This window comes from Scleropages formosus, chromosome 23, assembly GCF_900964775.1.
Source record: "Scleropages formosus chromosome 23, fSclFor1.1, whole genome shotgun sequence".
Classification (NCBI taxonomy): domain Eukaryota; kingdom Metazoa; phylum Chordata; class Actinopteri; order Osteoglossiformes; family Osteoglossidae; genus Scleropages; species Scleropages formosus.
Window position 1 is genome coordinate 2,514,530 of NC_041828.1, and position 14,467 is coordinate 2,528,996.

Sequence of the window (14,467 nt, forward strand, 5' to 3'; positions counted from 1 at the left end):
AAGCCTGGCCGAACATGCCCAGTTTAACTGTTACTCAATGAAGGATGATGGGCATATCAACACCATGGAGCGAAATCAAGTTAGCTGCACAAAAGGGGGACAGGTCAGATGGTTCAGTTTGGCCAAAACATTGATTCGGGGTTAAACATACCGGAGTCTGAAGCATGACCATATTCTCTCAGCACAGTAACCTCACACATCGCTTTGGTCTAAAGAACTCATAATGAAGAAGATCAGGGTTATTCCAGCTGGATTTTTGTACCGGTGCACATTTCACAGCCCAAAGCCTATATGCCTCAACCAGTGCAACCTCTCTGGTGACTAATGACACACATCAGAAGAAGCTCTTACTTGGCAGAGAGTCGATTAGCTGTAGGCAAAGAAGCTTGAGTTCACTGTGAGTCAAAGGTCTGTTCCTTCCCATTGAATGATTCACCACCAGTGAGATTAATTGCTCAGGGAAACAGAGCGATAGGTAATGGTTGAGAGCAGAGTGGACCACCGCACAAAGGAACAGCCATCCTAATGTAACCAAAATGCACTGCTTTAATACTGGCAACATGCACAATTTAACTGCAAAGGTGCCACCTTTCATTAGGATTACATGTAAAAGGTAACAATGCAGATACATGTCAAATTCTCCAAAATTAGGAGTCCTTGAACTACACCAAACTATTCTCACTTTTGCTGACAACTTCATTAGTCAAAAAGCGCTCATCACATGTTAACCCTTCCCAAGAAAGTACTGCAGGCAATTTATTGTGCAAATGACTAAGTTCTGGGAAAAAAAAGAGATAGGGCTGTAATTATTTGCACACTTCTTTTTCTACTTCTACTACTCATTCAGCGTTGTCACGTTCTCAGTTGCCTGTCATCAGCATGGAAACAAAGGGGTAACTTAGATACTTAATAGGCTCCTACAACATTGTATACTGGGAAACGTGCTTACCAGCCAATTCTCTTTGCTTTAGGTACTCTTTATTCACATTCGTGGAAGGATAAACAACTTTGCTTCACTGCTCTGTCTTGGAAGAGAGGGGAAGAAATTGATGTAAAGGAAACCTTACTTTCACAAAGATGAAGAAATTTATTAGAGCCTTTCCTGAACCACAACCTCATTTTAGCCATCTGGATTATAGTAAAAAAAAAGTCATACACCATCTTTTTTACAATGTTAGAGCAGAAGTTTTAAGTCTACACTTTCAACCATTTGTGCAAAACAGCAGACCACCCCAAAAAAAATTCTGTATTTTCAGCACAGTTTCTGCCTCTTTGGACCCTGAGTAATGCATAGATCTAATCTGAGATGCTCCCTCGAATATAAAAATGACCTGCGGCAAAATGCAAAGGAAATTTAAGTCACTTCTGGTGTTGAGGCCGGCAGAAAGTGTTCTAGGGTAATTTGAGGTAGATGATACCACTGACGTTTTATATTTGTATAATTTCTTCTCATTGCCCTTTGCTCTTGGCAGTAGTACAGGGAGGGAAAAGACGATGGGATTTTTTTTCTGTGGGGGGCACTGGCACAAGTGCGCCCATGATATTATACAATGTCCCATGTAAATTTATTTGACCTGTCCACATGATTCTCTGCTTCCCTCCTTGCTTCTTTTCCTTTTCATTTCACACAAACACCAGCACCCAAAATTAGCGCAGTACCAACATTTAGTCTTCAGCTGCATCCAGGCTGTCACATCAAGTTACTCTCCAGGGAGAGCAGCAAGGCCCCCCAAGTTAGTGTCACCAAGTTCTTCAGATCTAACAGATAATTGCACAAATTGCACAGGGGGCTGCGCTGATCTTATGCAAAGGGTCGGAAGATAGCTTTTGGTCACAAATGCCTTATCTGCCCTGCCATTAATTAATAGCAAAAGTTGATTTTTTCCGTGCTTTCATCCGTGAACCGCCACCTTATCGTGGTGGAGGGGTTTGAGTGCCTGAATGAGTCCAGGAGCTATGTTGTCTGGGGCTACATGCCCCTGGTAGGGTCTCCCATGGCAGACAGGTCCTGGATGACAGACGAGACAAAGCGCGGTTCAAAAACCCCTTATGACAAAAAAATCAAGGCGTCCGTTTACCCCGCCCGGTATGGGGTCACCGGGGCCCCACCCTGGAGCCAGGCCTGGGGGGGGGGCTCGCATGCGAGCGCCTGGTGGCCAGGTCTATGCCCACGGGGCCTGGCCGGGCTCAGCCCGAAGCCACAACGTGGAGCCGCTCTTCGGTGGGCTCACCACCTGCCGGAGAAACCATAAGGGGCCGGTGCGTTGTGATTTGGGCGGTGGTCGGGGCCGAGTGCCCGGCCGACCCAAACCTCGGGCGCCAACTCTGGTTTTTGGGACTTGGAATGTCACCTCACTGGCGGGGAAGGAGCCTGAGCTGGTGCGGGAAGTTGAGAGATACCGTCTAGATATAGTCGGGCTCACTTCCACTCACAGCTTGGGTTCTGGAACCACTCTACTCGACCGAGGGTGGACTCTCCACTATTCTGGCGTTGCCCAAGGTGAGAGGCGGCGGGCTGGTGTGGGCTTATTAATAGCCCCCCAGTTCAGCCGCCATGTGTTGGAGTCTACCCCGGTGAATGAGAGGGTCATCTCCCTACGCCTTCGGGTCAGGGAACGGTCTCTCACTGTCGTTTGTGCTTATGCGCCTAGCGGCAGTGTAGAGTACCCGGCCTTTTTAGAGTCCCTGGGGGGCGTGCTGGAAAGCGCTCCCACTGGGGACTCTGTCGTTCTACTGGGGGACTTTAACGCCCACGTGGGCAGCGACAGTGATACCTGGAGGGGCGTGATTGGGAGGAACGGCCTCCCTGATCTGAACCCGAGCGGTGAGTTGTTATTGGATTTCTGTGCTAGTCGCGGTTTATCCATAACGAACACCATGTTCATGCATAAGGGTGTCCACCAGTGCACTTGGCACCAGGACACCCTAGGTCGGAGGTCGATGATCGACTTTGTAGTCGTTTCTTCTGACCTTCGGCCATATGTCTTGGACACTCGGGTGAAGAGAGGGGCTGAGCTGTCAACTGATCACCACCTGGTGGTGAGTTGGATTCGATGGCGGGGGAAAAAGCTGGACAGACCTGGCAGGCCCAAACGCATAGTGAGGGTCTGTTGGGAACGTTTGGCGGAGGCCCCTGTCAGAGAGGTCTTCAACTCCCACCTCCGACAGAGCTTCAACCAGGTCCCGAGGGAGGTGGGGGACATTGAGTCTGAATGGACTATGTTCCGCTCCTCCATTGTCGGTGCGGCTGTTCGGAGCTGCGGCCATAAGGTCTCCGGTGCCTGTCGCGGCGGCAATCCCCGAACACGGTGGTGGACACCGGAAGTAAGGGATGACGTCAAGCTGAAGAAGGAGTTCTATCGGGCCTGGCTGGCTCATGGGACTCCTGAAGCAGCTGACGGGTACCGACGGGCCAAACGGAGCGCGGCTCTGGCAGTCGCCGCGGCAAAAACTCGGGCTTGGGAGGAGTTCGGTGAGGCCATGGAGGAAGACTTTCGGTCGGCCTCAAAGAGATTCTGGCAAACCGTCCGGCGACTCAGAGGGGGGAAGCGGTGTTCCACGAACACTGTTTACAGTGGAAGTGGTGCGCTGCTGACCTCAGCTGAGGATGTTCTCGGGCGGTGGAAGGAGTACTTTGAGGATCTCCTCAATCCCTCCGACACGCCTTCCGTAGAGGAAGCTGAGGCTGGGGACTCGGAGGGGGACTCGTCCATTACCCTGGCTGAAGTTGCTGAGGTAGTCAAAAAACTCCTCGGTGGCAAGGCTCCGGGGGTGGATGAGATCCGCCCCGAGTTTCTCAAGTCTCTGGATGTTGTGGGGCTGTCTTGGCTGACACGCCTCTGCAGCATCGCGTGGAGTTCGGGAACGGTGCCTCTGGACTGGCAGACCGGGGTGGTGGTCCCTCTTTTTAAGAAGGGGGACCGGAGATTGTGTTCCAACTACAGGGGGATCACACTCCTTAGCCTCCCTGGGAAAGTCTATGCCAGGGTACTGGAAAGGAGAATCCAACCGATAGTCGAACCTCGGATTCAGGAGGAGCAATGTGGTTTTCGCCCTGGCCGTGGAACACTGGACCAGCTCTATACCCTCACTAGGGTGTTGGAGGGTTCGTGGGAGTTTGCCCAACCAGTCCATATGTGTTTTGTGGACCTGGAGAAGGCATTCGACCGTGTCCCTCGTGGCATCCTGTGGGGGGTGCTTCGGGATTATGGGGTTCGGGGCTCGTTGCTACGGGCTGTTCGTTCCCTGTATGACCGGAGCAGGAGCTTGGTTCGCATTGCCGGCAGTAAGTCAGACCTGTTCCCGGTGCATGTTGGACTCCGCCAGGGCTGCCCTTTGTCACCGATTCTGTTCATTATTTTTATGGACAGAATTTCTAGGCGCAGTCAGGGAACGGAGGGTGTCTGTTTTGGTGGCCGCGAGATCTCGTCTCTGCTTTTTGCGGACGATGTGGTCCTGTTGGCTTCATCAAGTCAAGACTTGCAGCGTGCACTGGGGAGGTTTGCAGCCGAGTGCGAAGCGGCGGGGATGAGAATCAGCACCTCCAAATCCGAGGCCATGGTTCTCAGTCGGAAAAAGGTGGATTGCTCCCTCCGGGTTAGGGGGGAGTTGCTCCCTCAAGTGGAGGAGTTTAAGTATCTTGGGGTCTTGTTCACGAGTGAGGGAAAAATGGAGCGGCAGGTCGACAGACGGATCGGTGCGGCGTCTGCAGTAATGCGGTCATTGTACCGGTCTGTTGTGGTGAAGAGGGAGCTGAGTCGTAAGGCGAAGCTCTCAATTTACCGGTCGATCTACGTTCCTACCCTCACCTATGGTCATGAACTCTGGATCATGACCGAAAGAATGAGATCGCGGATACAAGCGGCAGAAATGAGTTTCCTCCGCAGAGTGGCTGGGCGCACCCTTAGGGATAGGGTGAGGAGCTCAGTCACCCGGGAGGAGCTCGGAGTAGAGCCGCTGCTCCTCCGCATCGAGAGGAGCCAGTTGAGGTGGCTCGGGCATCTGTTCCGGATGCCTCCTGGACGCCTCCCTGGGGAGGTGCTCCGGGCTTGTCCCACTGGGAGGAGGCCTCGGGGCAGACCCAGGACACGTTGGAGAGACTATGTCTCCCGGCTGGCCTGGGAACGCCTTGGGGTTCCCCCAGAGGAACTGGAGGAGGTGTGCGGGGAGAGGGAGGTCTGGAGTGCTCTGCTCGGACTGCTGCCCCCGCGACCCGGCCCCGGATAAAAGCGGAGGAAGATGGATGGATGGATGGAAGTTGATTTTTTTTTTTCTCCTTTCCTTACTGCAAAGAGTTTGTTACTCATTCAGCTGCTTTAGCCTGTGGGACTGAACCAGCTCAAGTTCAGACTTTGGGAATTTATACAGCAATGCTGCAGGAGAATCAGCAAAGCCAAAGGGCATATATAACTACTGAAAATAACTATACAAATGAAATCCAAAAAATTCTACCACTCATATATGCATAAAAACATTTGCTTCACTTTATTGCTTTTAGCCCTCTCTAAAAAAGTACAACAGTAGAGAAGACACAAACAGCAAATGTTTTTGATTGATTAATCAATATTTCTAGAGTCCTCTGTTGCAACTCCTTGTGCTTGGCTGCTTCTACGATAAGCTTGTCTGATTTAGCTAAGTGCTGTTTTCTGGCTGGCTCTGTAAATGTGTGTTTTTTTAGAATGACCAACCGAAACTATATGTGTATGTGTGTAATATCTTAGAAAGCCGAGCAGTATTCCTCAAAAGGTGTTTAGTACAGGTGGTAAATCCCAGATATCTCGGCTAATACAGATGCAAAGGACACTGCGTCCCAGGTAGCAATAGTTCAAAGTTCTGTTCCATCAGATATATGGACTCATTTTCACACTTTTTTCAGTGTGCAGGTAAGTGCTGCAAGAAACAAAAAAATTTTTTAAGAGGACCTTTGAGAAAAGTTATACTAAATACACATTTATTTTCAAACTTGAAGAAACTTCACTGTTCTAGCATTTAACAACAATTTTATAAATAGCTGTAAATTGACTTTGGTTGGCTTTGATTATTGACTTTGAAATTGACCTAAAAGTTTTAAAAAAAAAAAAAAAAAAAAAAAAAAAAAAAAACACCATTACCTTTTGGTTTGGGTATTTTTTTGTTGTCGCTTTCCACCATGGCCAGTTAGCTTACTTACAGCTTTGAAAACTACATAGTTATTGTAGCAATTTAATGTATAGCCAACCTTTTATTAGTATACCTCTTATCAACTGTTCAATGCTCCGTGTCACTGCTCTGTAAAAATACGTTGAACTGAAGTATGTTTCTACACCTACAGACATTTATGTTAAGCCATTTAGGAGACAATTTTTTCCAAAGCGACTTCCAATGAACACTACATGGTGTTATCAACCCATACATTCACAATATGTGGGGGCACTACATTGCGAAAAATGTTGCACACCTCTGATTGCACTAGGAATAGCAGTAACATCTGGTTCTGTTTCATAACATTTATGGTTTGGTCCAATTTGCAAATTGGATCATTGATATCACACCAGCACCAGTAACACCTTATGTGAAAGAAGAAAATCTTTCCCACTAAATGTGAGATTGTTGCAGTGAAATATTCAAATATAATTGACCTTCACCTTCTTTTTACCAGTGACTATTTTTTATAAAAACCATTATTCATATAACCAAGGTTTTTTTTTTTTTTTTTTAATTTTTTATTTAATGATCTCCTTCTGTAGAAATTAATTCCAAACGGCATTACCACAGTAAATTCCACTTGGACTGGGAAGAAAGTTACATCAGAATTCTCATCTTTTCCTTGATTTTTTTTTTTAACACATCAGTTGAAATATTGATCCAAGCAGATTAACATTTTTTGCACATTGTGCCAGTTTCTTCTATAAAATGAGCAACATGTCTACACAGACTAAACACTAATGCAATGCAATAAATCAGACTAGGCAGATTACCACTCTGCCCTTCCACAATTTCACATCTTTTTTTGTTGGATTATTTATTTATAATGAGCTAATTATGTATGTCGATGCATTTTAAACCGTTTACTTTGCTTGCTTAATATATTTGACTTGACATTTTACTATGAACATGCTGAAAAGTAGTCTTCCTTAGATTTATGGATCTGCCTCAGTCTACAGTTTTTAAATGATTTAAAGAAGAATTAAAGTAAGAATAAAAATAGAGGAAGGAAAAATGTCCCACTAGGGCAAAAGAGGCTAATTGAGCTGGTTTTTCCAAGAGAAAAAGGCCAAAAGAACTTGAAACATGTAATAATGAGCCATTCAATCACCAGTCCAGGTAGAAATCACAGAGTCTTTTTTTACAGCTAATCAAGCCATTTTCAGCCAAAGTAGTAGACAATTGTGGGTTTGCACTGCAGAACCAAATGGGAAAGACCATTCGCAAAAGTCAAATGCGGAGGGGTCAAGCAGCACTATTCAATGCATTAACGTCAACTGAAACATGGATGCTGACGTAGGAGTCACCACTCCAATGGTTGAATGAGGAGAGAACATATGGTCACTCATACTCATGGCTGGGGAAACCATCAAAGCAGTGGAAGAATTCAGATGTGTATGTAGTTAGAAATGAAACTAGACCTGCCTGGAAGATGCCACCTGCAGCACAAGCCTCAACTTCAATGGAGACATCGAGCATACAGAAACTTCAGAGAAACATGCGGAGCAGGAAGTGTATGACAGCATGGTCACAGAACATATGGAACTGAGGAACATCACTGAAGATACTGCAGAGGGAGTAGCAGAAAGATTAGACAATCAGAGCTTTAAGACGCCAGTCAGTAAACATGCAGTTGTGGCATTCATGAGAATCCAGGTGTTGCTTCAACATCTGTATTTAGGCAATACTCAAAAGTTTATTTGAAAAAAGATTCAGGGCAAAATATCTCAAGTCAACTCCATACTATCAGGAAGACATGGTTGGTGTCTGGAAAAATTGACATCAAAGGGAACGTATGAGTATCAAACCTCTCCCACGCAAAACTCCCACATGCAGCATATTGGAAAGAGAAATGTGTCATCGGTCTACATCGAGCTAATTCAATCAAGGTGACTACAGCTTCACCTAGTAAACAAATCCGACAAACATATCTACGGCCAGAATTTAGGATTTCACTATCACTAACAAGCAGTCATACTGGAATCCAGCATTTTTAAAACATGCATAAATATCCATCTACCTTGACACCATATTCTAGACATCTACTTACCGTTGAAGATTAAATTCACAAGGGAAAGGAAATTAACAGCAGATAAGTGAACTGACTAGTGTGGATACAGTAGACAGCAACAGCAGAGAGGAGGCTTCTATAAACAGCCATGAGCCCATTGTGTTCATACTGCCAATTTAAATGGGATAAAACCAGTCGTCCTTTGGGAATCTGCTGTTTATCCTTGTAGAAAGCAATGGATGAACGTATACTTCTGGGATTTCCTTTTGGTAATCATTTTGGGTTAAAGCATTGAATAGGCAGCATAACAGAAACACTAAGTTCTCTCTACTGTAGGGGGTAAGAATCAGAAGTGAATACTCTGTAAAATAGAATAAAGCCTTGTTCTTTCTTTTTCCAGAATGCCAGTCCATGGGAAATGGCTGCAAGAGGATTATACATGATTCAGGTGAAGAGCAGCTTACCTCTGAGGTCATAGAGGTCAAATGGGTTTTTATTCAATTAACAACCTTCTGGATGACTCAGACATATGGCTTTGTGATTTTGCATATAACATCCGTCACTGAGAATGTGGTCACCATAAGTTATTGTGCAGTTGCAGACAGATAAGTATCTTACAGCTACATGTCCTCCCAAAATGTCACTTACACACAGTGCTGACACAGTCACAAAATGTGCAAAGACACTCAACTGGCAATAAAATATCCATAATTAAGGGAATCTAGCCAGAAGCAGAAGAGCCGTCCCAATTACAGAACACTCATAGAGGGGATGTGGTGCAAGTTTCCCGCTGACATCTCGTGTTTCTGATCATGTAAAAATGGCCCAAATAAACCATCTCTGACACCTCAGAGGTACTTTCTCTAACTTTGAGAAGAAACTGCATTTTGATGACTATACAGATGAAATTGTATGATTATGTAACTTGTGTGTTCAAAAGCACTTTCAGATGGCCCAGCTTGAAATGAGAAGCTATCATCTCGTTCCAGGGACTGCTTTAAAGAGCTTTCACCAAAACCACAAGGTTGTGAGGTCAAACCGCACACCATATGCATTTTACTACTCCATGTAAGGAATGGATGAGAAAAGACAGATTGGGTAACAGGGAATTCATTATTGCCTTACAATCCGTTTTATTTATGAGCTGTCAACACATAAAGACTACCACATTCTGAAGTGCTTTAACACCTATACAATAGGTAATCAGTCAAAATTTAATTTCCTATTTAGTGACAAAAAAGGCAGCAAATTATGGATTCTATTCAAAGAGAGACATTGGAACCGATTTCCTTTCTCCAATCTCAATGGACACACTGTCTTTTCTTCTGAGACCGAAACTATCAAAACTTTTAGCGAGTGTGTTCGAAAGACGCATCCATCTGGAAAATGAAAACAAGCTTCCAGTTTTCCTTCTGCACTTTGTTGTGAAAAGTTTGCAGTGGTTGCTAGATGTGAAACTTACAATCACCCAAAGGACAGAAGGCCCACATCTAATTCTAACATTCCAACTGGAGACAAGAAAATTAAAACTTCATTAGCGTGGCTTGAAATCAACAGTCTACTGTAATTCGTGTACCTATGAATGGTGTCTTCAGTGACGAAGTGTCTGATGGTCTAGCCCTGACACACTTTGTCGGTTAAACTTCAGCCAGCCAACCAGAACTCTCATCCATGTTGCCATCTTAAAGACAGGACTGAGTGAGTTTATTGAAGCCATGTTCAGGTCCTGGCCATCTGTCCTCATCGGCTTTGACGGAGTAAAGGTGAAGAAAGAAAACACCCAAAGGCAATTTGTTCCAACATAGCGAGTGCTTAGGCCTTCATTCGCTAGCGGGAGAGTAGAGGGATCCTTCTGACCGGAATGAAATTATAATAGAGGTGGGCTCAATGTGTAATTGCCTACTGCCACTGGCAAAGTTATAAATTAATGTTTAATTACCCATGAAGCACCAAACGCTTCTTTTCTCCAATTAAAAACAGAGGAGGAAAATGAAATCCGACACAGTCAGGGGATAGAAAATGGTAGATGTTCTAAGCCTTTGACATACCTGGTTATTTTTGACTTGAGTCAGTCAGGTTTTTGGTGGCAATGCCATTACTCGGGTATGTTTCATACTGGTCACGTGATCAAAGGTTTGTACATTTCAGGGCATTCAATTAATGAATTGGGGAAAAAAAAATATTTCGCTTGTCGATTTAGGTTCTCTGCTTGTTCAAAACAAGTGTAAAAATTCGGCCACCACTCGTTTGATAATCTAGAGATGTAAAAATCTTCCAAACTCATACGAAGGAGGCTCAGCATACGGCTGTTGAGCCTTTTCCGAAATGGCTAATTCTACTCAATGCTGCTGTTTTGTGCATTAGTAAGCTGTGCTGTTCCAGCATTGTGGTTGCCGGTGGGACCCATTTAATATCTCCAGAGCCATCGCTGTCCAAACTGGACCTGACAGCAAGAGCAAACCAAGCCATTACTGTTTGTCGAAAGAATTTATGCAGTATTAAAGAAAACGCAATATGTGTTGGTCGCTAACAAATAAAAGCTGTCTGGGAAGGGGTCCAGAGGAGCTTACTCCAGCATCCTCTCAGTTAACTAAGTCTGACTTTTATGGTGCATGACAGGCGCGCGCTACTAAAGGATGTTACTAAAAACCACATCAAGACATTAGGAACATCCGTGCAAAGATTATAACAGCATCATTTCATATATTTTCATTTTATTTTCCCCTGGCAAATCTAACACCCTGTCTGGTAAGTGCGCAGCTCGGCAGAAAACTCACACATTCTCGTGTACACCGGGACTTGCACATGCACAGTGACGCATCAGGTTGTTCAGAAAGCTCATCTCGTTCAATGCCATATCGTGTCATGGAGACGAGGAGCAGATGCCGCAGCCATAATTCATTTGCCGGGTCATTTTCTTTTGTCACTTCAGGTGTTTGATGTGCAGTCAATTCCTAATAATTATCAGAGCCGCAGTGTACGATTACTTGTTACGGTGAGCATTTGGTGGCCAGTTGCAACTACTGTACTTGCTTACGGTGCTGGAACAGGCCTTCCACTGAGGAACACCATCTGTCTATTCCCACGGTTGCCTTGCTGAAGTCTCTTAGCTCACATTCACCTGATGGTCTATCTGCAGCATGCATATTCACAGAGAGAATGCATTTATAAACTTAGATATACAGCTGATTGTGCATTTGGTCCAGTTTCCTACATCAGCAGGAAATTCATGCCAGTTCTACCAGGGAGCTTTTCTGGAATTCAAGTTTCTACTTTTTTTCATTTTTTGCAGGCCATGGCAGCAAGTGCCATAGTAATTAAAGAGGTGGACTTGGAACAAGAAGGTCATGGGTTCAGTCCCCTGAGGACAAGAGAAATTTCTTTGGACGAAAGTGTTTAAGACACCAGAAAGAAAAATATAGCTTTAGGTCATAGCGTTCAATCTCATCTGTCAATATCTACTCACATGATCATTGTAGTTACAAGCAAGTTTGGGGGACCATGTCCTCATCCCTGTTGCAGTTGTCCACTGCCCGCCATTTCGAAACTTCACATCAACACAATGGGAAGATCATAACCTATCAAATTAGCCCTTCATACACACCTCCCTTCAGACATCGACGGCAAAGAATTTGACACAAAGCTCTGCTCACCACGGGCAACTAGCAGACACACCTCTCCACGACACATCGAAACGGGACTCGTCAATTTATGGACATGACAGAGTTACTGTCAGATCTCCGTTTGCACCGTCTGTCTTCACCGAGAGAGGGGAGGGATTTCACACACGTACAATCGCACCCTTACCCCCATCAGTTATGCTCTGCATTGCTAAACCACGAGTAAGGAAAGAGCAAACATCTCAAGCCAGGTTGGTGGTCGTCACACCAAGAGTTCCGGCAACAGAACCATTCCAGAACAGCTGCTGTACATTTAGCAACAGGACCACCATCTGCACGCTGTTCTTGTCACTCCTTGGTTGTTTATTTTCCCAGCCCATAATTATTGTGTTTTCCCTGTATGTCACTTTATATCTAATTGGGGAGACAAATTGGATGGAATCTGATTAAATGAAGGGGCTACAAAGCAGAGGCGTGTTACGCAGGCAGACAGGTAATCGAGTCGGGTAAATGAAGATGGCCACTCCTGTTAAGTGCTATCAGGGAAAGTGATATAATGCTGAAATGCACATAAGCTCTTTAGGACCTGTGTGCTGCACTTCATCTCCAAAACAACACAAAACAAGAATCATTTAATGTTTGATAAACAGATTTTAAAAAAAACTTCAGTTATCTGCATATTTACAGGAAATTTCTGGGGTGGACCACAACATTAAAAGGTTTTCTTGCCAGGGATGCAAGAGGAGGCAACCCATTTACCATGAACATTAAGAAAAGAATCTGGATTGTGGTTTAACAAATAGATGGAAACAAAGCAAAGTTTTTTTTTTCCCCCCCCCCTCCCAATGTTTTTCGGAGGATTGTGTGAACTGCATTCTAACACACTTGCATCCTATGACATTCGCAGAGTAAATGTATCCAAGTGCCTGGAGAAGCTTTGCATTTAAAACACAGCTGAGATGAATGCCGAGGTGGCAGATCGAAGCATTATGTTACATGTCACCTGTAGATTGGGTGGCTTACCAACCTTTTACCGACAACAATGCATTCATAATTCCTTATAGAAACAAAACGTGTTTTCATTTTCACACAGAGGAGAGTTTTATTGTATCCACCAGTACGCCCAGCTAAAGAGTTAGTGCTATTGTTAAAACACTCATCTAACTACTTGCCCCATTACCAGTACTAATCATTAATCATCCCTTCCCTCCAAAATCACACCGACAACTTCTGTAAAGAGGGCCAAAGCAGAAGTGACTTTTGATATTATATTCCGGTTTTAAAATTACCTGAAAAGAGCAAAAATAAATAAAAGATTACATCCCGACTCCTAAAGAGGAATGTTTCCATTAGTTGTGTGTTAATATGCATAAGAGGAACAATATTAAGTTGGCCACAGTCCCAGCCCACTTCTACACCACAGCTATATTGTGAGACATCACTTCTCATGAACTTCATTAGCTTGTACCAGCTTTGCCCTGAGGTTGCATTAGTTCAAACACACATCACTTACAATTTCTGCCTATTTCGTATATCGCTACTTCTTTGACTCTCTTGGTCTTCTCATCAATTAAACGTCCACTTCTGCGGCAGAACAAGCATGCTCCAAGGCCGCATACCAAGGGAGCAGCAACTTCATGAAACCCTCTAATGAAATTCTGGGGATGAGTGATTTGAATTCACATTATATCGTGCCGATTTGCATTTGCACCAGAGGTCCGTAAAGTTCAACAGAAGATGAAAACACTTTATTATAATTTCAGTGTTTTTGCCTGCAAGGCATTTACTCGCCTTCCTCTAGCTTGGCCCACAAAGACATTGCTTTGCCTCTTGTTTTTATCTCCATTGGAACCCTTGAACTCCACAATTAGCATTTAAGAGGCTGACAAAGAAACTAAAGGGCACATGCAGTACCGACAGGCGACTGCACTAAACCCAAGTAAGGATTAAGAGCGTGCGGTCAGCTTCGTGCACAACTGGCCGTTTGGGCCTCCCACTGCCTCTGTGAGGAATCCACAGCTGGGTTCAGGCCTCCCACTAATTCAGGGAATTTAGTCACCCAGATTGACTGCTTACAACTCCGATACCCACCACTCATCAGCTAGAGGAACGGATTGAAGGCCATTTCTCCGAGAGATCCACGCAAGCACAGCAAACCCGATTACCTCGGGTTCTTGGTGACAGTGAGCTGTCCATTTTGGTTGCGCAATCAACGTACCCAATTCCGTGTGGAATTTGCATGGATTTCCTCCCACGCAACTCATCACATGTTAAGTGAATTAGTGACTAAATTGCCCATAGTGTGTGAGAGAATGTGTTTGAATGGTGAGTACATTTGAGTAAGTCACCTTGAGTGAAAAGATGAGGGCCAAATAATACTACATAGTGCTAATGGGAAGTCTGTTTGGAGAAAAGTGTTTGCTAAATAAATAAATGTAAATGCAATTTTCCTCAGTGCCACTTGCCTTCCATTTTCATTAAATTGTGAAATTCTCTAACAAAGCAATTTCAAAACGGGTAAGTTGCTGAAAACTACATACAAATTTTGTGTAGGTCACCACCACCAAAGAAAATTCTATTAAATAACTATTCAAGTTTGAGAATTTCTCTAGCTAATCTTAATTTCAATACTGACATCCCCCTGTAGTCCAGT